Here is a 27,656-nt window from a genome sequence, read left to right as displayed (position 1 = left end):
AAGGTACAAAAATATACAGAAATCTTAGTTACAAACCATATTTTTGAATAATTATTTGATTAATAACCTTGCTTTATGGAGTAAATGTCCCTATAAAGCTTCAATTTGTAAAAATAAATTCAAAAAACTATTCTTTTAAAAACAGACATGGAAGTACGATTTTGATGTGCAGTCTTTTAGACAATGGATTATTTTTAAGTATGTTAATTTATATATGGATGCAACTTTGAAGACTACAGAATGGTGGAACCTGGCATTAAACTTCTCAATTAGTAAAAAAATACTACAGTTATTCTAAGAAATAATTTATTGGTTAACTAATACCTTGTGCATAATGCATGAATGTATTAATAACAGACTAAGCTTGTAAAAGAAGATTCTTCTGGGGCCATGATTTTCTATCTCAGAACAGATCATTCTAGCGAAGCAGTTGCACGCACTTGGATATTTTTCTCCTTGGGAGTATTCATGACTGAATGAAAGCCTAAAAAAAAAAAAAAAGCCAAATGTTGACAGTGTGAAAGTGTCAGTTCGAGTGAGACCTTTCAGTCAGGTTAGTAATTATTTGCTCTGAATATTTTGTACTTCAACTACGATATAAATATGGTCAAAGAGGAAGGGGGAGGAGTTCTGGCAATATTTTTTTTTTTAAATTCACAGTATACAGAAATGCAGTGAATAGCTCAGAAAAGGGTAAAAGGTCAAACTGTCAAAACTGGAGTAGAAAATGGATGTCAAATCTGAATGTGTTTTGTGTAGTACACGAGTATAAAATGCTCTGCTGATCAAATAGAATTGACTGCTGAAATGCTAGTGAAGGTTGCTTAATAAGGTTTTAACATGTTTCTGTCATTTATACTTACAGTATATTTTTTGGTATGAAAATCAGAACAAATGAAAGCATAATATTAGCTAATTTTATTACTAATTTGTAGTAATTTTTAGCCTCTTTATTTCATAACCAGCTCAGCTGAATTATCCTCATTTGGCAGTGCTTTGGAGGAAAAAAGAAAGCAGTAGTTATAACAGAAAATTGGCATGAGATTTAATAACTTCCTAAAGGTTTGTAATAATCTAGTAGTTCTTTTACTTTAAAGGAGTCTTAATCCAATTATATGTTAAAATGTTTTCCTCCATTTTTTTCAGTTACTTGGATTCAGTGCATAGTTCTTTGGTGATGATTAATTTCCCCAGGGAGCAGTTTAAAAAGAATAGGAGTGTAAGCATAATGTGTAACAAGGAATGGAATTTCAGAAAGTTGAAGGACATAGAAGGAAATGGAAGCAAAAACAGGCACTGGGAATATTTATTTAGAGCCTGAGGAAAAAAAAAAGCAGCTAGCTAACAGATGGCAACTCAAGGATGGGTTTATAATGAAGTGGAGAAAATAGATTTTACTTGGGTGTTTTTTGGGTAGGCCTGCTACAAGTATGTGAAGGATAGAGTGGAAAAGATCCTTTCAACAGTGGTGAGAGAGATTCAGTGCATGGGCAGTGCTTCTAAACAGTGAGGATGAATTGGGAAGAAAATTGCCATTTAAAAGATTAAAAATGGGTTGGGGTGAGTGGCTGAGCAGGCTAGGAGTCTTAATATGAGAATTGCAGGTGCTTACACATGTATCAGAAAGGAAGATAATATTCATGGTGCCAGAGAAGGGCATGAGGGGCCTGTGAAAGAAAGAGGGGTGATGGATCGTTGTGGTGGATGCATGCAGAAGGCTCTAGGGGCATAGAGCAGCAATTTTCTTATGTGCAAGATGAGAATTTCCCAGGAGCTACTCGGTACAGTTCATCACTAAGTGGAGTAATTCTGAAGTTTTTCTGTAGAAAATATAATTGCTTGAGGAGTGTGTGTTTTTCTCTCCCTAAAGAAAAGCTAGAATTTCTTAAGAGTGTTTTGGTGCATCTACTTTGATCTAATGTCAGATGGCTAAAAGCTGAAGCTAAATTGTGCATCTGTACCTTTGTGCCTGTAACCGTGGAGGAAACTCCACTGGGAGATTGACTGCCTTGGGATAGCAGACTCTCACCTTTCAGAAAGAATAAAAACAGGTGTAATGGCAGATTTCCAGGAAGCACATAGTAGGAGATATTAGGAAGGGAAAATTAGTATTGATAAGATTAAGGACTGTTAGAACTGAATTTGTCAAAAAAAGAAATGTTTCAGTAGAAATGATTCCCTGAGTTATCTCAGAGTGTCAACACAAATATTCATAAGATGTTTTTTCTTCAAATGTTCAGAAGCAAAGGCTTATGAAAGTATTCATTCCAGGTTATACCATGAAGGAGAATTAAAGCAAATCTATTTTAGTTTTGATAGCCACTTGGTGCTTAAAGCATTAACTGACTCGCATTGACTTAGTGTATTTGCTGTAGTATTTGTACATGCCCAGTGTGCAATTAAGGCCTCAGATGCCTGAGTAGTTTAATCCCCTGTCAGAACTTCCTCTCATGGAAGACTACTCTCAAGGTTGTCAGCGCAATAAATTTGTTTGCTGCAATTTCATCCGTTCCCATGTAGTTTATCAGAAGTAGCTTAGTTGTTGATTTCTGGTGGGGGCAAAACAAGCTCCAGGCAGAAGCCAATCCATAGTTCCTCATGAGTAGTTAGGCAATGCTTGTAACCTGTTAGTCTAGGCCAATCTCAACATACTATGAAGTAACAGAATTTCAAGTAGTAAGAGAGCATTTGTTTCTTATTTTGTTTGTACTTTTGTCTTCTGTGCAAAACTTGCAGGTTTCTATTCCAGGACTGCTTTTTCCACCAAAGTAGTCAAGGTAACAAGTCTCTTTGATGTGCCTGGAGTTAAATGTACTGTGGTTCCTTTTGAATTAAAGCTGTTCCTGAAATAAAATGCATTTTGCAGTGCGCTGTGCTGTGTGGATGACCTGTACATGAGGTAGAGGGGAAAAATGCAAGTTACGGTTACTGATGTGTCTGTTCGGGTCACTCCTTGGCTGTGTTATCACCTGGCATGGTTCAAGAGCAGGCTTATGCCACAGCGGTCATTGGTGTGGTATGCATTGCTGTTGAACTTGTTTTAAATCCATACTAACACATGAATTATTAGTGAATGACTGATTGCTTGTATTTTGATACTACGATTGTAATTTTAATACACAGGAAGAGAAGGATGCAGGAAGTAGGTGTGTGATTTCTATGAACACCAATAGCACAAACATATATGACCTTAGGAATCCAGGGCACAGGAAGACCTTTACTTTTGACCTGCCCTATTGGTGTCATAGTGGCTTCCTAAAGGATAAGAATGCCATGCTCATCTCAGCAGGATCCAACACTTACGCAGGCCAGGTAAGATTTTATTCAAAGAACCAATTAAAAGCAATTTTACCTAATACACAGTTGTAGACTGGTCAGTTTGTTTCTCTCCTGTTATTAACCTTCATGTAAGGGTAATGCAAATGACTGGCATATATCAGTTTACTGGTTTGAAGCACTATCTAGATTTTTATGTACATTTCTGTCATCCTGGAACTCAGTATTACTTTCAAGTGTATTTGCAAATCTTGATTCCTTATTTAAACTATTAGTGGGGCGACTCCTACTGGCTAGCAGTGCTTGTGTTTGCATTTGCTTGCTCATCTGTGAGGAGGATGCACTTAGTAATTTTTTAGAGACAGGTCTGTTGTGATCTTGGTCAAGGAGTGATGGAGAATGTCTGGCAAGGTTATAATGCTACTCTGCTGGCATATGGTCAGACCAGCTCAGGGAAGAGCTATACGATGATTGGATATGGTGCAGAGGCCTGGTGCCTGTTGTGTGTGGAGAGCTCTTCAAAGCCGCCTGGAATCGGGAACAGAACAAGCAGTGCCGAGTGGGATTAGCACAAAGCGTTACTTATTTCCAAGATCTTTCCAAGGTGTACTTGAAAAGACTCTTGTTAAATGTCAAATTAGCAAAAATAGAAACTGTGAGTAGATGGAGCAACTTGCAGTACAAACCACAGTGGATCCTGTAAAAAGGTGTTGGCTAAAAAGTTGATGTAGTACAGCTAGCTAGAAAGATAAACCCTAAAGTGATGATTTGTCACAGGTGTAATGAATTGATCCCTAACCAAAAATGTTAGTTTTTAGTAAACCTTTTTTAACAACTGTTCAAATACTGATCTTCCTTTACCTACCATAAAATGAGATGATCTTTAATCTCCATTATGCTTCCTAACTTTGATGTTGCCCAGGGTATTAATGAGAGAGTCTTTCCAGCACCTCAGTCAAGAAAATTAATGCTTTCTTCTGTACACCTTTATAGGGTACAGAAGCTTTATAGTGCCATACCTCTCCTATGCAGTAGCAGTGATGTTTGTAGCCTTGCAGTACAGCTTTTGCACTTCTGCATTTGTAGTCCAGTGGATTCTAGCACTGCTGAATCCAGCAGAAAGGTTCACTCCTGTACAGTCACGCCTTTGGTCTACAAAAATACCACCCCGGTTACTGAAGGCTGCTTGTAATTTAGTCCCGTGTTACTTCCCTTTAGAAAGAGCACTTTGTTTTCCCTAACTAGCTTCCCCAGCTCTGTGCTAGCAGAAATGATGCAAGGATGCCATGTGTGAACATGTTTCTGTTTCCCTTTGTCGTCATCCACTGTGCAACCCTGTGATAAACACAACAGTGAAAACTCATTCCTTCCCATCTCACTTGCCATATCAACATGGAAATTCAGAACGCTGTTAGAAGTTGAGTTACTCCTATTTTAGACAGCTCTTGGGTAGAGGAAGATCTTTATTTTTACTTTTAATTCTTAACCATAGCATTACTGTTACAGAATAGGTTTCTTTTTTAAGTTAGTGAATTTTTTATTGCAAAGCTTAACATTTGATTCCAGTCCCTGCCAAGTAGTCAAGGGATGATACAAACCTGCTCAGCCAGGGCTTCTTCCTTCCTGGCCCTGGGAGCCCTGCCTGATGCACCCCAGATCTGAGGGTGTCTATGTCCCAGACCTGTGGCTATGGCTGCTGCTTTCCCATTGCAAGTTTGGCCAGTAGCGAGGCTGAGGGTGTACCATGCACATGTGTGACTACAACATGACTTTATGACCTCCCATCTAGCACTATGGCAACTCACAGAAAGCCTCCTCTCTGGCTTGTTGCAATTTAAGCTCATGAGAGGCATGCTGTCACTCTGTATGTTCCCCCCGCCAGTTACAGAGCCCCAGGAGACCAGCACAGCCTCAAGCCCAGCTATCGTCTCTGCCCCCATCCTGGTGTCCCTCAGTTGCCTCTGGCTGAGACACCAAGTCTTTCCAGAGACTAGTTTTCCTCCTACTTACTAGCTAGCCCACTCTGAAGGCTGCTAGCAATTTACACATGCACATATGGCTACAGAAAAATACAACCACCCTGCCCCCTCCCCTTGCTGGCACCCTGCTGGCTGTGGTTCCCAGTCCAGGTTCTGGCGCCAAGACCCTCACTGCCCCACTTGCTGACACCACATGGGCTTCTGTCACCCATGACCTGGCTTTGGTTGCTGATGCTTAAATCTCTCACCCTGTGACCTGTGGTCCCACCAGTTGCTGGCACTGGGACCCTCATACGATCTGATAAGTGTAATGTAGCAGATGTTCTCACATTACACATACCCTTATGCAGGTAATAGATATGGCTCCAGATATTCATTCAGAAATCATAAACATTGGCTTTTTCTTTCTTAAAATAGCCTTGAAAATAAATACTGGTTGAACCACCCTGCCTAGCTATCAAAAGTTAACATTTCCACTTCTTGAATTTACTACAATGCTGTCTAGATGCTTAATAACTTAATATTTAAGTAAAGTGATTTCTTGAAACATATCTTATGATGGAGTCTACTTAGACAATAATAAGGATTAGGCACGTAAGGACAGGTTGAAGAAATGTTGGAGAAGAGAGAGAGATGTGATGAAACAGTACGGATCTGATAAATAACTGCATGAATTAAGCTTATGTAATGGTTTGGGATGAAGGGAAGTTTTGACCTGTGTAACCTGTGTTATTTTTACAATGGGATGACACTCCATTAAGTTTGTGGGGTTTTTTTCAAATACGTTTTACCTTCTAGTTACTTCTTGTCTTCGGAGATTACTTTTAGTATGCTGGAAATTTATAACTAACAGGTAATGAACTCATTTTGTTTCAGTATTAACAAATCTTCGTTTCCTATATGCATTTATTTCTTTTTACTTACTGTAACTTGAAAATCATCCTTTATGCTCTCTTAACGTGACCCTTCTGGGCACATTGACTGAAGTGTGTGTGGATGCTATATAGACCTAACAGCATCTTTTTGCTGCTTGAGCTACCCGTCTGCTCTGCCATAATACTGGCTAAGCTGTTTCATCCATATAGTACTTTTCTTCTTTCTCCTTTCTGTATTTTTCTCCTTTTTGAAGAAAAAAGAGGTTGAAAAGAAAGTTAGCATTTTTATTTACTTCTCCTCCCAACCCTGCTCATCATCTTGTCAGTCTCTTATGTTGGCAGATACAGGACTCATGACATTGAAAACAGGTAATCTGCTTCTCTTAAAGTGGGAGGGCATTTTGAAGATGGTGTCTGTCTCAGAGGATTTAATTTTTAGCATTCCTTCTAAGGCTTATATGATTTGCCACTTGTTTGTGAACTGCTTTCCCCTGTACCTTCCTGCCTACCAGTTTTGAGCTATGTGGCAAATTTCAGACAAATTTGATGCAATGGACAGGAGAGATAGGGGAAAAAAAGAATACATGGGAAAACAAAGTTCATTAGTTTTAGCAGCTCATGGGATAAACTTGTTTAAATTCCTCATCTAATAACGATAAGAGAAGCACAGGGGAATAATGCCTGTTGGGATCACCCTGCAAGGGCTCGACCTTAAGGAGAAGGAGCTGTGGCGTTCATCTGCACGGCTCGACCTTAAGGAGAAGGAGCTGTGGCTTTGAGAAGCTGGTAAACAGCTGGATGTCTGCAGGGCTCAGCCTTGAGGAGAAGGAGCTGTGGTAAACAACTAAGAGGAAGCAAAGGAGCGCGTGGACACCTGCAAGCAGCGAATCCTGACTGTGGAGAAGAGCGTGGACTGTGTGTGGTAACCAACCAGGACGTATTTTGTGGTGCGTGAAAGAGCTGTAACTGCATAAAAAAGCGGACACTTGTAGCAATAAAGGGAATCCCCGCCAGAGTCCGTGCCCTGTTACTCCACAAATGGCGCCCGAACAGGGACCTGAATCGTGGGAAGAGAACGACCGGTGGAGTAGCCCAGCTGCAGGGGAAAATAGCAGCGGACCAGAGAGCTGCAGGGGAAAGTAGCAGCGGGACAGAGAGCTGCAGTCTGGACGAATAATCACCAAAGAGGTGAGCAGCTGGGGACGTTAAGTAAGGGTCGCAAATATCTTTGGAAGAAAAAGCAATCCTTTGTATTATAGTAAAAATTTTGAAGAAAAGGGGGTTTACTTATGATGAACAAACTTTGCGATTATTATAGAGCCAGGGACTAGCAGCAGACTCTGCAACAGTTTTTGAGCTAGATACTTGGGACAAAGCAGGAAAATTGGTGTTTGAGGCAGCCTCTAAAGGGGATCATACGGCTATGAAAGTGTTAACAACCTGGCGATTAGTTAACGACTCTATGAAGGCGATAAAATCAGAGCGGACAGCGGCGGCAGCAGCTGCCGCTGCCACAGCCCCGGGAGAGAAGAGAGGCCGAGCTGGGGATGATGAGAACGAGCGCCCCCCACCCGTGCCCCCACCCCCCCGCTAACGCAATCAACGGAGGTGGCGAGTCCTCCTTGGCCCCCGCCTCCTGACCGGGAACATGAGCACTGGTCGCCCATGCCGCAACAGGAGGGGGCTGCCTGGGGCGATCCTTCCCCCAAGTCGAGATACGACCCTGCCCAACATTGGTGAGGCATGAGACAAGGGGCCTTGGCAGAGGGGGAGGGGGCGGAGCGAAGTGGGTACCGGCCAGGTTGGTACGGCGGCGGTAAGACCAGAAGATCCTGTCACACGTCCCACGGACGCAGAGTCCAACCCCGACGTACCGCCAGCTGACGCTTTCGCTCTTTTGTATGGGGAATGACGGCTCATTGACCGTTTCAGCGGCACTCCCTAGACGTTCAAGAGCAGGAACTTCAATATGCCGTATTTGTAAAACGGTGTTGTGGGTTTGTTCTATGTCGTTGTAATTATTGTCACAAATGTATCATTTCTTTTGCAGGGAATCAAAGAGTATATTTGAATAAGACGCTCTCCCCACAGTGTATACGGTGTAACAGAGTTGGGGGGATAGAGAATTTTGGGTAACTTGCAATCTGCCAGAAGTTTTTTGCGTGCTCGAAATAGGGCAACGACAACCTACCTTAAAAATGACTTTTTGCAACAACCAAGTAGATCCAAAAGAATGGAGTTGTCATATGCTAATAGATACGGGAGCGGATGTAACCATTATTTCCAGCAGGGACTGGCCTGCAACCTGGCCAACACATAATCCAGCCCATGGGTTGAGTGGGGTCGGAGACGTCTCTAATATCATGCAAAGTTCAGTACTCTTGCAATGTAAGAACCCAGATGGGTATACAGTAACAGTAAAACCATATGTAGCTCCCATCCCAATCAATTTGCTAGGGAGAGATGTTTTCAGACAAATGAGTTGTGTTCTAAGTAGTACTCCTGAACATTCTGTGGAGCAGCCATTGAGGAGTGACTAACACTCAAATTGACATGGAAAACTGACACACTGGTTTGGGTGGATCAATGGCCGCTATCTCAAGAAAAGGTCGGTAAGCTACAGGAATTGGTAAAAGAGCAATTAGAAAAGAAACATATTAAACCCACTACAAGTCCATGGAATACACCTGTATTTGTAATTCCTAAAAAAAACAAAAAACAAAAAAAAAATCACAGAATGTGATGTTAAGAACCGAAATCAGAACATTGAATGATGTTCAAAAATTACTGGGAGATTTTAATTGGTTTCATAATATTTGTGGAATAACAAATGTAGAAATGACACCATTGCTGAATCTGTTATCAAGACTTTGGAGGATTTAAATATGTTCATGTTTCAATTGATTGGTATTCTGCAGTAGTTTGGGCCACTGCACAAACAGGAGAAACTAGCAGACATGTACAAAAGCATTTGCAAGCTGCATTCGTGGCCCATGGTATACCCCTACAAATTAAAACCGATAATGGTCCTTGTTATGTAGCCCAGTCAACCCAACCATTTTTTGCTCAATGGGGAGTGACGCATATTACTGGAATACCGCATTCCCCAACTGGACAAGCTATTGTTGAACGAATGAAGCGTTTATTGCAAAAACAAAAAGGGGGAGAGGCTACCACACCACTGCAAGAATGTTTGAATAAAGCCTTATATGTGTTAAATTATTTGCGTCTAGCAGAAGGAGAAACAGTACCTCCCATAATAAAACATGTAAAAGGAATGACAGGAAGTCTGTTTGAGTTAACACAAAATGTGCAAGTAAAAGTTAAAAATTTGGAAAAGAATATGTGGGAAGGACCTTTTCAACTGCTAACCTGGGGACGAGGTTATGCTTGTGTCATTACAGATTCTGGAACTTGTTGGGTACCTGCAAAATGGGTAAAACCATGGGTGAAACAGTCACCATCGTTGTCATCAGACACATCTTGACACTATCAGGTGTCATCGCAATCTGGATGCCACCTCAGCCAATAGAAAATGTATGGGTAATGTTAGCAAATCAAACAGGACAGAACACCATCTGTCTGTCTCTTTCCTCCCCGGGCAATCCCTTTTCAATCTGCCAGAAGGGTTATGGTGGCTGTGTGGAGATCAGTTGGCTGGGAAACAGCTGCCCGGGAACTGGTCGGGGGACTGTACCATGGGCATCCTAGTTCCTAATTTGCAAATAATTAATCAGACTGAAATTAGCAGTATCATTAGAGGAACATGGAAAGCTTTTAGGGCAAAGTGCTCTATAACTACAAATCCTTTGGTAAGATACAATATTGGTTTTCATAGCTTTGTGCAGGCGTTTTTTTCCATTGCTAGAAGTAGTTTCCATCGCTACGAGTAGTACAGCTAGAATTGTTTGCCTTGTAACATTCTGCTATTGGCTTAAGCAGAGTTGATATGTGACTGCTGGATTATGGTAATATGCCATGTGAACAAAGCCTACGAACCAATAGACGGGATGGCTGTGGCGTGTGCAGCACGCCTGGCCAGTGGGCACATACGCCATAGGCTCCCTGTGTTGAGAGGTGGCAACCGAGGCATGTCCCGACACTCGCTGGCCATGTGTGTCAAAACTCGTTCCTCTGCAAATGTATAAATACCGGGATTTCCCGAAGGGCAGTGGGCTAGTGTACGGCAAGGCCACCGTTGCCTCCATGGGGACGCCCATGTAAAGCTGGCACTTACCGACTGCTGGGCTGAGTTCGCGGCACAGGACGGTACAGGAATGTACAGATGGTCCATCTTCCTCACAGTCCTCGGGTTGCGAATGATCCATCAGGTTTTGTTTATAGATAAACAAAAAGGGGGAGATGTTTGGATCACCCTAAAAGGGCTCGACCTTAAGGAGAAGGAGCTGTGGCATTGAGAAGCTGGTAAACAGCTGGACACCTGCAGGGCTCGGCCTTGAGGAGAAGGAGCTGTGGTAAACAACGTAAGAGGAAGCAAAGGAGCGCGTGGACACCTGCAGGCAGCGAATCCTGACTGTGGAGAAGCGCGTGGACTGTGTGTGGTAACCAACCAGGACGTATTTTGTGGTGCGTGAAAGAGCTGTAACTGCATAAAAAGCGGACACTTGTAGCAATAAAGGTTTTTGGCCTGAATCCCCACCAGAGTCCGTGCCCTGTTACTCCACAAATGCCTTTATGTTGAATTTTGCAAACATCTTAAGTCTAGAGATGTGAGCTCTCAATGTAGATTAAATTTACTTGGCAAGTGGAATTCTCTAGGAATGAGTGTCTAAATAGGGTAAAGCCAGAATAACTATCTCGTGCTCGGCCATAGTCTATCTTAATTTTTGTTCTATCCTTACTAAGTGTAACATTTTTTTTTCGTATTTTACTAACAGATTTTGACTATAAATCTCTCTCCCCAGGTAATAGACTTACTATCTAAAACCAGGAAGCCTCGTGGGATCAAGATTTGAGAAGACCAGCAGCAAGGTTTTTATGTGCATGGTTTGCAGCTGGTGCCTTGTGATAATTATGCATAGATCAAGAGGTTAATGGAACAAGGGAATGAGATGAAAACAACAGCTACAACCACCATGAATACCACCAGCAGCTGGTCTCACATGGTCATCCTCATCCAATTCAAACAGGTGTAGTGTGCAGGGACTCTTTCCAATGTTCAGTATGCCTGTTTAGCACTCTTAATGAATTTAGTCCTGTGAGATGCACCATAAAGTGAACTCTTGGAAGCTTATGGAGACACAGAGTCCAGGGCGGCTCTGTTGTACCTAGACCCACCATTGTTTATTGCCACCTACGTGACAGCGAGCGGATAAGAGCACGTTGGGTTTCCTCACCCTGGGCTGCAGGGTGAGCCTTGCCAGCCCACGTTTTTGGCGCTTGAACACTGTCCACCGCTGCTGCTCTCGGAGTGAGGATCGCCAAAGGTAGAGATGTCCTCAGCCACCGCCTGCTTGCAGGTTGACTCCGTGTCCCAAATATTGCCGGCGATCTTTGGCAGTCTCCCACTGGTGTCCAGAAGTAATCTCGGGTCACCATTTGTCTCTGGTATTCGCTGCTTGCCCGTTGGCGCTGTGCAGAACTCCTGGGCTCAGTATAACAAGCGTCCCTATAGCGAGCAAGCGCATACAGCGCGGCACAAGCGTGGGGCAGTCCGTGACACCTCCCCGACCCCGCATGAGGGAACGCTGCAGTGGGGCAGCTGCAAAGATGTGGCCCCAGAGGGACAGGTGGGCCCGAACCCTGCTGTCCTCGCTGTGTGTGCCCCCGGCCAGGCGGCGGGGTGCTGGGTGACCGTGGTGCTGCTGCTGACGCGTGGCCGAACCATCTCGGCGCAGCCGTGCTGGGGGAGGCGACTGCTCGCGGCTCTGCTCTGGAAAGCGGGCCTTGCTCCTATCAGCGCCCCCCCAGCTTTTCCCCTGGTCGTCTCTGTACCAGAGCCACAGTTTTTGGTGAACTCTGCTGTCTGAGCAATTGACGTGGTAATTTTTCCTGCTGTTGATGCCGTATTTTAAGAGATTGTTCTTGATGAAGCAATCACTAAACGTTCTGTCATAAATCTGGAGGACTGGGCAAAAATCCTCAGGGTCTGAAAGAGACAGATTGAAGGAAGGAACGTGAGTAAATCTAAGGCTAACCACGTTAGGCGAAGGGCTCCAGAGCGGAGGATTGTGCCGGGGGACCCTTCCTGAAGCGGCCAAACCGCGAAGGCGGCAGCGCAGGGAGAGAGAGAGGGTGCCCCAGCCCCGCCCCAGGCCGGCGGAGCGGGCTCCTAATGAGCGGCAGCTCTGGCTCCGCGCGGGCGGGCACAGGAGCGGCGGCGGCCAAAGACCCTCACGTACAAAAGCAACCCCAGGGTGTGCGAGCGACCCGCAGCGCCGCCAAGAGGGCCGGCAAACAGGACGTGGCGCGTCAGTTTGCGCGTCAGTTTGTGCAGGGAAGGTGTGTGAGCAAGGCACAGTCCCCCCCCGCACTAGAGGCTCTCTGACGAGTGGTCGTCGGCCTCCCAGAAAAGGGCCGGCCATGTTCTGCACTCGGCTGAAAACCGTGGCCAGAAGGAATATGGCGACCCAGGCTGAGCTCCTGCTCACACACGCGGCTGTCCAGGTGTGCCTGAGCCTGTCACTCGTGCCAGAGAGCAGCGGAGACAACACCTGCACGTGGTGAGACCAGGTGAGCGACCTGCTCAGCCTGGGGCAGGGCTGACTGAGGGAGGGGAGAGGTTGAGGAGCATCAGGGAGTGCAAGAGGGAGATGGATCGGTGGAGCCACACTGGGCCATCCCTGAGGCAGAGGCAGCTGGTGGAGGCTCCACAAGCAGCAGGGGATCCCCTGCCCTCTTGCTGCTGGGCAGAAGGGGGGAACCTAAGAGATGAAGGAGAGTGGAAACAGGTCCCTGCTCAGGGCAGCAGGCGAATCCCCTCCCGGCCTCCCTCACCATTCCAGCTGCCCTTACACAACAGATATGGGGCTCTGGAACTTGAGGGCCAGGAACATGAGGACCTTGATGAAAGTCCATCCAGGGGGTTGCTTGGGGTGAGTCAGTCAGCCCCACGCATCAAGATGTCCTCTGCTAAGAAAAAAAGGAGGGTAATTGTCATAGGTGACTCCCTTCTGAGGGGTACAGAGGGCCCAATATGCCAACTGGACCCAACCCACCCGAAAATCTGCCGCCTCCCTGGGGTACCAGGTGAGAGATGTCACCAGGAAACTCCCTGGTCTGGTTCGGCCCACTGATTACTACCCACTGTTGGTCATACAGGTTGGCAACGACGAGGTTGCACTAAGAAGCCCAAAGGCAATTAAAAGGGACTTCAGAGTGCTGGGGCGACTGATCGATGGAGTGGGAGCACAGGCAACGTTTTCGTCAATCCCTTCAGTGGCAGGGAGGAATGCTGAAAAGAACAGGAAAGCACACCTGGTTGACACATGGCTCAGAGGCTGGTGCTGTTGGCAGAATTTTGGGTTTTTTGACCATGGGGCGGTTTACACGGCACTGAGGCTGCTGGCAGCAAGTGGAGTGCAACTGCCTCCAAGGGGGAAAAGGATCTTGCTTATGATTTGGCAGGCCTCATTGAGAGGGATTTAAGCTAGATTTGAAGGGGGAAGGGGATAAAACCAGGCTCACTAGAGATGAGCCTAAGGGTGGCATGCCAGACCTGGGGGTGAAATCGATAGCCCAGCTGAAGCGCATCTACACCAACGCACGCAGCATGGGCACCAAACAGGAGGAGCTGTAAGCCATTGTGCAGCGGGACAGCTATGACTTAGTCGCCATCACAGAAACATGGAGGGATGACTCTTATGAGTGGAGTGCTGTAATGGATGGCTATAAGCTCTTCCAAAGGGATAGGCAGGGAAGGAGAGGCGGTGGAGTGGCTCTGTATGTTAGGGAGTGTTTTCATAGTATAGAAATCAATAGTTGTGAAGCCCAAGTTGAGTGCTTATGGGTAAGGATGAGGGGAAAGGCCAATGAGGCAGATATCCTGCTAGGAGTCTATTATAGACCACCCAACCAGAATGAAAAGGCAGATGAAGCATTCTTTAAGCAACTGGCAGAAGTCTCACAATTGCTAGCCCTTGTTCTTGTGGGGGACTTCAATCTACCGGACATCTGCTGGAAGTATAACACGGCAGAGAGGAAACAGTTTAGGAGGTTCCTGAAGTGTATGGAAAATAACTTCCTGACACAGCTGGTGAGTGAGCCCACCAGGGGAGGTGCCTTGTTGGACCTGCTGTTTACAAACAGAGAAGGGCTCATGGGAGATGTGATGATTGGAGGCCGTCTTGGGCTTAGCGACCATGACATGATAGGATTCTCAATTTTGAGTGAAGTAAGGAGAGGGGTCAGCAAAACTGCTACCATGGACTTCCGGAGGGCAGACTTTGGCCTGTTCAGGTCACTGGTTGAGAGAGTCCCTTGGGAGACAGTCCTGAAGGGCAAAGGGGTCCAGGGAGGCTGGACAGTCTTCAAGAAGGAAATCTTAAAGGCGCAGGAGCAGGCAGTCGCCATGTGCCGTAAGAAGAGCTGGCAGGGAAGGCGACCAGCCTGGCTGAACAGGGAGATTTTGCTGGGACTCCGGAGAAAAATAGCCAGGAGTATGTGCTTCAGGGATACCTGGAAAGGCTAAAAATGCAGAATTAGTTGTTGTTAAACTCAAAAAGGGAGCATGACCTATTAGGGTAAAGCAATATCCCCTGAAATTGGAAGACAGGTGAAAAGTGAAAAGCATTATAGAAGAATTTTTAAAATTGGGATTTTTATTTGAATGCTTTTGAGAGTGTAACAGTCCTATTCTGCCTGTCAAAAAGCCCAATGGCAAAGCCTACAGGTTGGCACAAGACCTGTGGGCAATAAATAAGATCGTTGAAGATTTACACCTGGTAGTGGCAAACCCATACACCTTACTGACTAATTTAAAAGAAACCTATGAATGGTTCACAGTATTAGATCTGAAAGATGCATTCTTTTGCCTCACCTTGGCCCCTGAAAGCTGCAATTTATTCACCTTTGAATAGGAAAAGCCCGATTCAGGACAAAAAACCCAGCTAACCTGGACAGTGCTACCCCAAGGATTTAAAAAAAGCCCCATGATCTTTGGAAACCAATTAGCTAAAGAATTAGAGGCCTGGGAAAGACCTTCGGGGAATGGGATTCTTTTGCAGTATGTAGATGATATTTTGATAGCCACAGAAAAGGATGAAGAATGTAAAGAATGGACTGTGAGTTTATTGAATTATCTTGGACTAAGTGGTTACTGAGTCTCATTACAGAGATGCCCAGATCTTGAAGAAAGAAGTAATATACCTGGGATTTGTGATTTCTAAGGGATGGAGACAGCTTGGGAATGACTGAAAAGAAGCTATTTGCAGGACTCCAGAATGGATCACAGTAAAAGAGCTTCGAACCTTTCCGGGAATGACAGGTTGATGCCTGTTACGGATCTATAATTATGGACTTCTGGTTAAACATCTGTATGAACTACTGAAAAATAGCCAGACACAATTAATATGGGCTGATGAAGCCCAAGAGGGCATTCAAAAAGCTGAAATTGAAGCTAATGAGGGCTCCAACTCTGGGCCTGCCTGACATAACAAAGCCCTTCTAGCTGTCCTCGTATGAAAGGCAAGGAGTGGCTTTGGGAATTGTAGCCCAGAGGCTACATAAGTGAGCAGTAGCGTACTTTACCAAACAACTGGATGAAGTCGGACAAGGATGGAGAATTTAAGTCCATTTGAAATTTTGTTTGGGTGGCCGTACCAATCCCAATACCAAGGGGAAGATCTCACCCAGTTAGGCAAAAATAATCTACAGAAATATATAATAATATATATATAATAATATAATAATATTAGGAAATTCTAAACAAGCGTGATTGCAAATGCCTAGAGATTCTAGCCAGACATTATTCTAATAGGAGTTCCAGTTCGGGTTAACATCTCTCTATTTAATAACCCCCACTATGGAGCAGGTCATGATAAGAATAACTTCGATGACACCTCCTTTGGATCAAAAAGCTGTTTGTACCCATATTAGTTGATAGCTTATTTGTTTTATGTACTTGTTGTATAATTCGATGTTCAATATGGTGTTGTCAGAAGAATGTGGATGATTATGTTACCTGGAAAAAGAATAAGATCAAACATGAAGTCGCAACAGGGAGGTATTTTAATCAATGGACAAATGATAACGTTATGTTATAAGGGATTGCGAAAGAATTCGCAAGGATAATAGAAAAGGGAGGAATGAAACAAGGATCTAAAACAATTATAAGGTTTTAGCATGTGCCACTAATCACCTGTAGGTTTTGCAAATTTCTTAATATATGGAAGGTTATTGATTACATGATTAGTTTAACTTTAGTATAGAATTCTTTAACCTAATAACTGTGTGATGATATTTAACGGCCTACTCTCATAGTCCTTAGGCTGTATTTGCCTCAATGCTAACATTGTAACTATGTGTGAACAGTTAATCACAAGGAAAGCCGGCCCCATGAAAATTAAAAAAAAAAAGAATTCAGAGCAAGGACTGAGAGATTAAAGAGAACAGAGAAGATATCTTAACCTTGAGCATAAAGACAGATTGGCAGGAGTGCTCGAACAAGGATGATAAGAAAGAACCGCTTGCCTGGACAACAGAAGGGGCAAACATCCAAGGAGAAGAAATTATCCTCAAGAGACCTGTGACCATAAAAGGGAAAAAGGAGTACGGGGCTAAGTACCCAGATGACCACCGATGACAACCCAAGACCCCCGCGCATGCGTAGCGTAGTTTTGCAATACCAGCATTACGTAAATGTAGTAGATAAGCAAGGAGGCAGTGATTTCTTGGAAAATGTGTGAATATTCATGTCTTTGAGGTATATAAAGGATGAACTTTTGTTTCAGCGCACGCATGGAGCTGGAAGCCATTATGCAGCAGGACAGCTATGATGTAGTTGCTATCACAGAAACATGGTGGGATGATTCTCATGACTGGAGTGCTGCAATGGATGGCTATAAGCTCTTCCAAAGGGATAGGCAGGGAAGGAGAGGTGGTGGGGTGGCTCTGTATGTTAGGGGGTGTTTTGATTGCATAGAAATCAATGATTGTGAAGACCAAGACACGTGCTTATGGGTAAGGATGAGGGGGAAGGCCAATGAGGCAGATATCTTGCTAGGAGTCTGTTACAGACCACCCAACCAGGACGAAGAGTCAGATGAGACATTCTATAAGCGACTGGCAGAAGTCTCCCATTCGCTGGCCCTTGTTCTTGTGGGGGACTTCAATCTACCGGACATCTGCTGGAAGTATAACACGGCAGAGAGGAAACAATCTGTGAGGTTCCTGGAGTGTGTGGAGGATAACTTCCTGACACAGCTGGTGAGTGAGCCCACCAGGGGAGGTGCCTTGTTGGACCTGCTGTTTACAAACAGAGAAGGACTGGTGAGAGATGTGGTGGTCAGAGGCCGTCTTGGGCTTAGCGACCATGACATGATAGGATTCTCAATTGTGAGCGAAGTAAGGAGAGGGGTCAGCAAAACTGCTACCATGGACTTCCGGAGGGCAGACTTTGGCCTGTTCAGGTCACTGGTTGAGAGAGTCCCTTGGGAGACAGTCCTGAAGGGCAAAGGGGTCCAGGAAGGCTGGACAGTCTTCAAGAAGGAAATCTTAAAGGCGCAGGAGCAGGCAGTTGCCATGTGCCATAAGAAGAGCTGGCAGGGAAGGCGACCAGCCTGGCTGAACAGGGAGATTTTGCTGGGACTCAGGGAAAAGAGGAGAGTTTATCACCTCTGGAAGAAGGGGCAGGCAACTCATGAAGAGTACAAGGATCTCATTAGGTCGAGCAGGGACAAAATTAGAAAGGCAAAAGCCCAGCTAGAGCTCAGTCTGGCCACAGTCATAAAGGGTAATAAAGAATGCTTCTACAGATATATTAACAACAAAAAGAGAGGCAAAGAGAATCTCGATCCCTTACTGGATATGGTGGGGAACATTGTCTCCAAGGATGAGGACAAGGTTGAGGTACTTAATGCAGCCTTTGCCTCAGTCTTTAATAGCCAGTCCAGGTATCCGCAGGCTATTCAGCCCCCTGAGCTGGAAGACGGGGATGGAGAGCACAATAACGCCCCCATAACTGAGTAGGAAGCAGTTAAGGACCTGTTAAGCCACCTGGACACCCACAAATCTATGGGGCCTGATGGGATCCACCCGAGAGTACTGAGAGAGCTGGTGGAGGATCTTGCCAAGCCACAGCAGTCCTGGTTCACAAGGGAGGTCCCAGAAGACTGGAGGCTTGCCAGTGTGACGCCCCTCTACAAGAAAGGCTGGAAGGAGGATCCTGGGAACTACAGGCCTGTCAGTATGACCTCCATACCGGGGAAGATCATGGAGCGGTTTGTCTTGAGAGTGCTCACAGGGCATATGAAGGACAACCAAAGGATCAGGCCCAACCAGCATGGGTCCATGAAAGGCAAGTCCTGCTTGACCAACCTGATTTCCTTCTATGACCAGGTGGCCCACCTAGTGGCTGAGGGAAAGGCTGTGGATGTTGACTACCTGGACTTCAGTAAAGCCTTTGACAGCATCTCCCACAGTATTCTCCTGGAGAAATTGGCGGTTTACTCTTTGCTGGGTAAAGAACTGCCTGGACGGCCAAGCCGAGAGAGTGGTGGTGAATGGCATTAAATCCGGCTGGCGGCCGGTCACAAGCAGTGTTCCCCAGGGCTCGGTTCTGGGGCCAGTCTTGTTCAATAGCTTTATACATGATCTGAATGAGGGAATCGAATGCTCCCTCGGTAAGTTTGCAGATGACACCAAGTTGGGTGACAGTGTTGATCTGCTGAAGGGTAGGAGGGGTCTGCAGAGGGATCTGGACAGGCTGGATCGATGGACAGAGGTCAGCTGTATGAGGTTTAATAAAGCCAAGTGCCGGGTCTTGCACTTTGGTCACAACAACCCCATGCAACATTACTGGCTTGGGGAAGAGTGGTTGGAGAGCACTCCAGTGGAAAGGGACCTGGGGGCGCTGGTCGACAGCCGGCTGAATATGAGCCAGCAGTGTGCCCAGGTGGCCAAGAAGGCCGACAGCGTCCTGGCCTGTCTCAGAAATAGTGTGGCCAGCAGGAGTAGGGAGGTGATTGTGCCCCTGTACTCAGCACTGGTGAGGCTGCACCTTGAATACTGTGTTCAGTTTTGGGCCCCTTACTACAAGAAGGACATTGAGTTGCTGGAGCGTGTCCAGCGAAGGGCAACGAAGCTGGTCAGGGGTCTGGAGCACAAGTCTTATGAGGAGCGCTGAAGGACCTGGGGTTGTTTAGTCTGGAGAAGAGGAGGCTGAGGGGAGACCTTATCACTTTCTACAACTACCTGAAAGAGCGTTGTGGCGACATGGGTGTTGGTCTCTTCTCCCAACTAACTAGTGATAGGACGAGAGGAAATGGCCTCAAGTTGCACCAGGGGAGGTTTAGATTGGATATTAGGAAAAATTTATTCACCAAGAGGGTGGTCAAGCATTGGAACAGGCTGCCGAGGGAGGTGGTGGAGTCACCAACTCTGGAAGTGTTCAAAAAACGTGTGAATGTGGTGCTTCTGGACATGGTTGAGGGGTTGTGGCGCGAGATTGATGATTGGACTTGATGATCTTGAAGGTCCCTTCCAACCTTAGTGATTCTGTGATTCTGTGATGTTAGGAGGAGATATCCCCCTTGCATTCAGCGCTGCAATAAAGATGTCTGCTTAATAACACTTCTATGTTATTGACTTTAAATATCTTTAATTTTTTTGAATCAATTCCTTGAAATTCTATTACTTCATAGTATGTTGAGATTGGCCTAGACTAACAGGTTACAAGCATTGCCTAACTACTCATGAGGAACTATGGATTGGCTTCTGCCTGGAGCTTGTTTTGCCCCCACCAGAAATCAACAACTAAGCTACTTCTGATAAACTATATGAGAACGGATGAAATCGCAGCAAACAAATTTATTGCGCTGACAACCCTGAGAGTAGTCTTCCATGAGAGGAAGTTCTGACAGGGGATTAAACTACTCAGGTATCTGAGGCCTCAGTTGCACACCGGGCAGGTTCTTGCAATACGATCCATTAAGGTTCTTAGTATTTTATCATGCGCAGATGGGTTTCTCTTTTTAAATAGCACAGGAGTGTCCCCAGGTCCTCAGGGGAAGGCCTCCTCCCCTGTGCTCTCCTCCAATACTGATCGTCTCTTTCTCCCCCGACGCCCTGTTCTGGTTATGCTCCTGGGTGTGGTTGATTCCTCCTTTGGCTGGGCAGGTATTTGCTCATGCGTATCCTTTTTTTCTGGTTTCGCATGTGGAACTCTTCGTGTTCTTCGCCTAGGAGGATCAAGGATTTCCACTTTCCCACCCAAACGTACGGCTTCCTGAGCAGAGGCAGATTCTGTGTCTGCCAAGAGATTTTGTGCCCGCTTCCTGGCTTTTTCTTCTGATGAGCAGGACATCTTGGACCCCTGGTGCTTTGTTTCACTTCATGAACACAGAGAGAGAGAGAGAGAGAGAGAGAGAGAAATTCATCATGAAGCTTCAAACCAAACCTTGAAGAGCTGTGCAAATTACCTTAGCACTGTAAAATCTTCAGGTTTCAGAACGGAAGAAATTAAGAAAAATTACAAGTTCCTTTACCAACGTACCTACATTCAGTTTGTGACTCATTCTGTGAATTCACTGAATCAAGTACTTAATGCTCTTCCCAGCTATCTAACGCTAGAGAGTAACATAACAACAGAGCTGTGCTAAACAATAAGGTCTTACTTGTCTTCTGTAGGAAGAGTGCAACTGCTCTACTGCAGGTTTAGAACAAACTGAACAAGTTTGTACCAGGGTATGTTACCACTTGAAATTGAGGCTTACTTTGTTGCCTACATTCTCTCTTTAGCACTAAGCCGTTCCAGCTTTTAAAGTGTCTGGCGAGAAAACTGCTTCCCTACCAGAAACAGGCAGATGCTAATTGAGCACACGCGGAAAATAAAAATTCAGTGTATGAAATACTGCCAGGAAGTGTTCAAAGCCACTAAAGTTACAGGAACCTCAGGTGTAATTTGTAGCTACACAATTTTCAGACACAAGCAAGGTGTATGTTCACAGCATCTGCTTAGTAACCCTCAAACTGTAGAAAGGCTTACATAGGCTGGTGAAGGAAGTCTTCATCAGCACACTTTGGGGCCTGCAATGACTGGAGAAAAAAGGCCTAAACTGGCAGCTAGTCAAGCTCACTTCTATTCATGCCAAGCCAGTTCTGTTCACAGACAGAAAGGACTAGAAAAGCCATTACATTTAAGAACACAGGAGAGGACCAATACCTCGTCAAAATCATAGTTTCCAAACACACGAAAGCCAGCAGCTACATGTTGCGTGAGCCCAAAAATGTATCGATTTTAGAAACCTACCCTTCGCTTGCAGTCCCAAAAGTAGCAGCCTCAGCAGCTTTAAACACCAATTTACCATCCTCAGGAAGGGGGAGACATTCAGCACTTGAGTCTTCCACAAATCCTACAAAAACAAGCAGATGAATGACTTCCCTGTTGCACTTAACATCATGTCCTTTAAAACACTCATATGATTTTAAAGTGAGCCTTTATGCATTTCAGCTAGGAGAGTGATCTACCAGAATAATGCTGCCAAGGCTTCAAAAGCACAGGAGGTCTGAATTCTTCTTCCCAGTAAAACAAGAAATCCGATGCGTAGTTTCAGGCAAGGAGACAAAATGACCAGGGACACTCTGTTTACAAACTAAGCTTGACGTGTTACTGACCTAATACATCCAAACATCACAAAACATGCCTCCTTCTTAAAAGCGGGTACTAAGTTTTCTTATTTCTCTTTGGATATTTATCACATTCCTGCAATGCTCTTTCCTTGCTTGACTCCATTTCCCCTCTCCCACAAGAATGCATCTATATGTATCTACAAGAATGCATCTACTGTTTGTACCGTAGCCCAGCAATGACCAAGTTCCTTTATCAGGTTATTCTTTGAAGGCCACCACCTTATGATTATTTTTCAGGAAAAGCACCTTTGATTTCTTCTCCAAATCCAAGACAGCTAAAACAGGGCAGGCAAATGTTTTGACCTATCTTACTAGAAACACTCAGACCTGGGGAACCCCGTTTCCCCATGTACATGGAGTCCGTGTTTGGGCACTCCTCGAATTCAAAATGAAAAGGAGCTGAGGAACTTCAACAGCAACAATCACTCTCCAGGATCCTCCAGAATCAGCCCAGACTTAGGACTCACTCAGCGTGCTTATGATGCACTGATACTGCAGGCAGGCTCACTGCTACAAATGGTTTGAAGACCTCAGCGCAGAACTCTGACACTTGCATACATGTCCCAGGAAGAGCAAACTTGTTTTAGAAAGAGTTACACAGGCAGACCCATTTCCAGAAGAAAACAATTTAACTGAGCACTAAAGAGGGGGGCGGCTGGGGAAAAAAAATAATCTATCTAGTCAAAGCTATGCCGTATACTAGACTTGCTGTAACAACCCTGCAGCCTAAAGAAGTGCCCCTAAAACACAACCAGAAGCCTAAGGCTTCAACTTGTACCCCTCTCAAAACTCCCACAAATCACTGCTGCCTCTCAGCTGCAATCGCACACAAGAAACACCAGCCAAAAGCAGCATACATTCATAACGTCCAGGATACCTAAAAGAGGACTCAGAACACAGTGGCAACTTTAAAAGCCTAGCACAAGGAAGTGCCTAGGACACTTGCCAACGCTTGTCATTAACTGCTGCACTCATCAGTAACGTGACCGTTTGAAGCCATTTGAAAAATTCAGGATCTTAGGTTATCTTAGGGTGAAACACACCAGCTTCTTTTCTTAGTTCTGATGAATCGGGTTGTTCCATCTGGAAAGGTTTATCTTCGACCATTTGACTGTCTTCTTCCTTCTTCGATTCTGGAAAATCAGCAGTTTCTTCAGTGGAAGAATGAGCTGGTGTAGCAGCTATGAAGATGACATCATCTTCAAAATTGCCAGGTGACTTTGCATCATGACACTCCAAAGTAGTTTGGTCTGACCTGGCAGAGAACTTACTATTTTCTTGGCTGACATCCATTTTCTCCAAACCATCTCCAGGTCTGCTCTCTGAAGAATCTTCCGCTTCAGCACCAGCACCCTCAGGATTGCTCGCAGTAAACAGCGTTGGTTTCTCTCTACTTTCAGACCAAGCATCCTCCACCACTCCATGATGATGCTCAGATGAGTCTCCAGATAGCGCTTTAGCATCTTCTGGTAACTTTTTTAAAAAAAAAAAAAAAAGTTCACAACCAATAACATGCATATGCTTTTTCTCAAAGCAAGACACACACAAAAGAAAAATATGTACCAGTGTTTGTAAGTTTTACAAGCATCACCTTAAGCAAGGCACTACAAGATTAATTCTCATTCTAGCACAATCTTTTAAAGCTGAGGGGAAAAACTAATCACACTTTTGACTGCTTACTGAGTTTCCATGTCCTTGGAGAATTAAGGTGGAGGGGGTCTTGTAAGTGCTTGCTTACAAGCTGTTGTGAGGCTTGTTCTCAGCACTGTTCACTGGCTTCACTACTGCGCCTTCAAGAGGAGGGAGCTTTGCATAACTGAAAGCATAACCCAAGAGCTCTCTTTTGTTATGCTTGCTTTTTCGAGTTGGATGCACTACTAAAATATCCTAGTGTTCACTGTGCCTGTAGCATAGAGCAAGTAAATTAATCTGGGCATGCTGCATTATTAGTAAGAACTTCGTATCGGAGGGAGAGCCTCTTGTTACAGTTGAGCAGCTCTTTATAGCAGCCAATAAAAACAAAAACCAGGTATAAAAAAGGTATCGTAAAAATGCCCCTGTTTGCTCCTGATTTTGATCGGCAGTTGCATGAGGAGCCGAACCAGGGAATCCAACTGACAGAACAAAAGGAGGAGTAGAAGGGGGCAACGTTCAGATGGACCAACTTCGTTCGACAGCTGTACAAATGCTACCCCTGATGCAAGGCAAGAAACAAAACCGCGAACTTCAGGGCTGGAGAACAGACAACAGTACAGCTCTCTTCACCAGGCGTCTACTGTTACCATAGCTGAAGGAAACGCAGCCTTGCGAAAAGAGAGATTGAAAGTAAATGCAGCTCATGACTCATGTTGCTTTTGAAGAAGGTTAACTCACAAAGTTTAACAAACCCAAACAACTGGCTCAATCTATAGTCCTTACCTTCCTGCCAGACCAGCCTTTCAAAAGGCCTAGCGAGGAGCTGAACTCGCAGGTTGGAACAATCACAGCTCCTAACACCTCTCGGGTAAAAACCGCCAAGCTCGTTGGCATTTCTTATGAACACGTTCCTGCAGGCACGTGACATTACAGAAGGTCTAACATAACCTTTTTTGAGCAAATTCAGGTGTGCCATCCCGATGTGCAGTTCCAATTCTCAATATAGGGAGTTTTGGCAAACTTGAAAAAAAATCTAAATCAAATCAGAGTCTGTAAAGCCTTTAACTGTAAAAGTCACTAACTATAGCCCAGCTTACTCCAACAGTCCATCTTGCCTTCGAGTTCTCTTCCCTGAAAGACACTCTATGTTTCTTTGCTCGCGGAGATGCAGAGGGAGTTGCTAGGGGTGTGGTACGAAGGCTGGATCTGAGAACAGACTGAGGAGTAAACCCAGGAAAACCAGAAGCAGATGTGGCCAAGACTTTCGCTCTCTATGAAAAGAAATAAAAACATCTACTTGAAAACCAGGCAAACCTTCAAAAGAATAGAATCCACTCAAGCATTAGGGTAAAAAATTGCAAACTGCGATTGTACCAGCAGAGAGGACAAAGTTTAGCCTCTGCGCTGGTCTTTTTCCAAAGGTAGGAAAACATTAATGATTAAGGAAAAGTGCTGTTCATGTTTCTCTTGGCTTTTTTTTTAATGTCAACATAAAATGTTATCTTTCAAACTAATTATACGGGAAAAAAAAGGATGTGGCACCTTGTTGTCTGCAGCGCACTAGACTTAATTAAGTGACACTGCTGTAAAAATACCTAGACCTCTTCATCAAGAAGCGTTGAGGTCTTCTTAGCGCAGCTTAAAAAAGACTTGACAGTACTGAAAGGGTTTCCCTCTTCAAGACTGCTCCCAACGTACTGCTTCCAAAAGGACTGTACCTATGATAACCAGAAGTGTACTGAAAATACTCCGCAATTTGAATCCAACAGTATTGGTGTCAAATCCCTTTGTTGGTTTCTTTTTAAACAGAGTTTACAGGCTTTTGGTTTGTCTGTTTATCACAGGTTCTTTAAAATACTGACCTTAACCACAGGAGGAGTCTCCAGTAACTTCCGCTCTGATGCTCCTGAAAAATCCTTCTGTGAGATGGAACTGTGGATATTTGATTTCAGTGGGCTGGAGGCCATGAACAAAGCAGGGGCTCTGCATGGTGACTGAGCGCTACCACCCTGTGCTGCAGAGCATGAAGGAACAGGACGAACCACCAAATCCAGCGGTCTGTTAAGATCCACAATTTAAAAGAGGAAAATAATTAAAAAAATGCAAAAAATCATGCTGTGTTCAAGAAATTGGAGATGAAACATAGCAAAAACATACAACAAACAAGAAGTACGGGTGAGCCCTCACACTTCGGGTGATGCATGAGGGCCATGAACAAGTTACAGCCATTTTCTCTTTCTTTGATGATTCCTTTACATTTCATACTTCATTTCCCAAGTCACTGCCTCTGAGGCAAGAGTAGTCCAGTTTTAAGCTGCACAAGTGATGTGCTTCTCATGCCAGAAGAAAAATCATCCACATTTCAATGCTGGGACCACTTCAGATTCTTCACTTAGTTGTGTCCCTGAGTTGGCCTTTTCTTTAGCAGATACAAAACTAAATGCAAACAGAACACTTTGCAAACACTGAGAGTAAAGACACACTCTCACACACAGACACACACATATATATGAGAAACCACACCTTTTTGAAATAGTCGTTCTGTAGATCTACTATACCTGGAACAGTTTTGTGAACGTTTTGTAAATAGTGTCCCAACAAATACATTGCGCAACTCTGTGCCAGCGAGAGCATGTGTTACGGCTGGTGGTTCTGTAGCAGTAGGACTAGATTTAAAAGGAAAATGTAAGTGACTTTCAATCCCCTGAAGTCCATACGTATCAGAACTCAAATTTAGTTGACCGTACCACCTAGAGGAAAATCATCAGACCGCTGCTAGCCTCTTTTCCGCTCTTTACAATTCTGCCTGGGTTTTAGGTAAGAAAAAGGCAGAAACGAGGCAGAAACTGGGCAGGAGGAGGTAAAAGAGTACTATTTGGTCACGCGATCAAGTCTATCAAAATCCGTACACCAATAGCTTGGACGGTAATCAAAGCTTTACTTTCAGCTATCTTAAATTCTGTAAACACATTTGCCATCATAAATATGCAAATATATGTGTTTACAAGACCATCGTAGCAGAAAAACTCTCTCCAACTATTACTTATGCTGTATTGTTTCTTCGCTGTTATATATCGTATGAGTAAAACAACGCCAAACAAGTCTTTGTTCAGGCGCACCTTCCCTCCGAAACACTAGCGCCATTCAAACAGATTTTTCTCTCTTTCTGCCAACATGTAGCTCAAGACTAAACACTGTGAAAAGGCTGCTCACCTAGCATAATGTGAGAAACTGGTTTGCGGCTCATTTCCCACTCCAACTTCTCCAATTTTGGATAATACATTACTGATAAAAGTTGCTCTTGTATGCACATTTCCTGCGTTAGCTTGTTTTGTTACTGTTGACAATGGTGTTGGTCTTGCGACTGTAAAGCAAGAGGGAAAAAACATCAGCCTTGTGTAATCAAAGCCACGGTTAGTTGTCCATTGTATTTCACCCCCTAAAAATTACCTTGACTTAAGACCGATGAAGGCAAACGGTAAGGCTTGGCTTTCTCCACAGCCACCGTCCTTTGAACTCTAGGCAGGATCTTGCCATATTGGTCTACTGTGGAATTTCTGGCAACTGCTCCCTCTCTCAAGCGAGGGTCACGATCGTTCTGATCCATGAAAAGCAAAAAGCAAAATGTTAACTGATTGCAAGAAGTTCATCGCACAGAACTGTCTGTGCTCTTTCTAATTAGTGAATAAATTTCCTCTACAGGTCGAGGAAAATACACCCACTGCACACACCAGCAGCAAGTTCTGCCCATCAGCACACGCCAGCTTCACCTGGTAGTTTTGGCAAAGTGGAAGGAAGACTAGAGGAATAACAGAACCCACAACTTCAAGGTAAAACAGCTCTGGCACTCTGCAGAACCTTGTTCTGATACACTTGCTGTCACCTGCAATCCTCAAACGGCTGACAAAACACCAGGCTCTCCCTTGTTTTCCCTCAATATATATGAACCACCAACACTAAACGTCAGTGTCTAACTGTATCCTCATTCAGACACCACAAACCCAATTAGGACACATGCAACTAATTCCACATTCTTTTGCTTAATTCGAGCCGCAGGCTGGGCTGCCTACTGGTCTGAGGATCA

The 27,656-nt window shown here is 44.6% G+C and overlaps 1 pseudogene across 1 annotated transcript; it reads left to right on the top strand.

Moving 5' to 3' along the window:
- The first annotated feature begins 2,974 nt into the window (after positions 1–2,974).
- LOC309404193 (kinesin-like protein KIF28P) lies at positions 2,975–12,817 on the top strand (annotated as a pseudogene). Its single transcript has 7 exons — positions 2,975–3,016; positions 3,124–3,312; positions 3,636–3,828; positions 6,054–6,108; positions 11,056–11,282; positions 12,217–12,321; positions 12,661–12,817. The product of its transcript is annotated as a kinesin-like protein KIF28P (transcript).
- Positions 12,818–27,656: the final 14,839 nt, after the last annotated feature.

This window comes from Phaethon aethereus, assembly GCF_964289735.1.
Source record: "Phaethon aethereus genome assembly, chromosome: 3".
In the NCBI taxonomy this organism is placed as follows: Eukaryota; Metazoa; Chordata; class Aves; order Phaethontiformes; family Phaethontidae; genus Phaethon; species Phaethon aethereus.
Note: the sequence above shows the minus strand (reverse complement) of the source record. Positions and strands in the feature narration are given on the sequence as shown.